Here is a 634-nt window from a genome sequence, read left to right on the forward strand (position 1 = left end):
ATACCCATCCAACCTGATGACTCATGTCCTTCTGTCAGCCACTGGGGCATTATCAAATTCCTGAGATGCCAATGACTCAAAGATATCCAAGGCTTCTTGAGGGGTCTTGGTAGTCAATGATCCACCAGCAGTGGCATGCACCAAGGTTCTAGTGTTAGTGGTCATTCCTTGCAAGAAGATTGCTGCTTGTTGCCATGCCTCAATTCCATGCTGTGGACATTTCCTCAACAAAGTCTTGAATCTCTCCCAAGCCTCATAAATGGATTCTGACTGTTTCTGCTTAAAGCTTGTAATCTCATCCTTCAACTTGGCCTTCTTGGATGCTGAGAAAAACCTCTGCAAGAACTTGGTTTGCAGATCATCCCAAGTTGTTATACTTCCTTGTGGCAATTATTGCAGCCATCTCCTTGCATCATCCGTCAGTGAATGAGTGAATAGTCTCAACAGAATTGCATCTCTTGTGACACCATTTATCTTTACAGTATCACTCAACAATAGAAAGTTCTCTATGTGCAAGTAAGGGTCCTCTGCACTGGTTCCAGCAAACTGATCCTTCTGCACCAAATGAATCAAAGCAGGCTTCAATTCAAAGTTGTTGGGCTCCACTGTTGGGCGCACAACACTCCCAATTAGA

General features: G+C 44.0%; 1 non-coding gene across 1 annotated transcript; it reads left to right on the top strand.

The window, feature by feature from the left end:
- Positions 1–202: 202 nt before the first annotated feature.
- Positions 203–309, top strand: LOC133283861 (small nucleolar RNA R71). Its single transcript, XR_009747838.1, has one exon. It is a non-coding gene; the product is annotated as a small nucleolar RNA R71 (small nucleolar RNA).
- The last annotated feature ends 325 nt before the right edge of the window (positions 310–634 follow it).

This window comes from Gastrolobium bilobum, unplaced genomic scaffold, assembly GCF_033153095.1.
Source record: "Gastrolobium bilobum isolate Gb01-03AN ecotype WA unplaced genomic scaffold, APGP_CSIRO_Gbil_v1 utg3322, whole genome shotgun sequence".
Taxonomy (NCBI): domain Eukaryota; kingdom Viridiplantae; phylum Streptophyta; class Magnoliopsida; order Fabales; family Fabaceae; genus Gastrolobium; species Gastrolobium bilobum.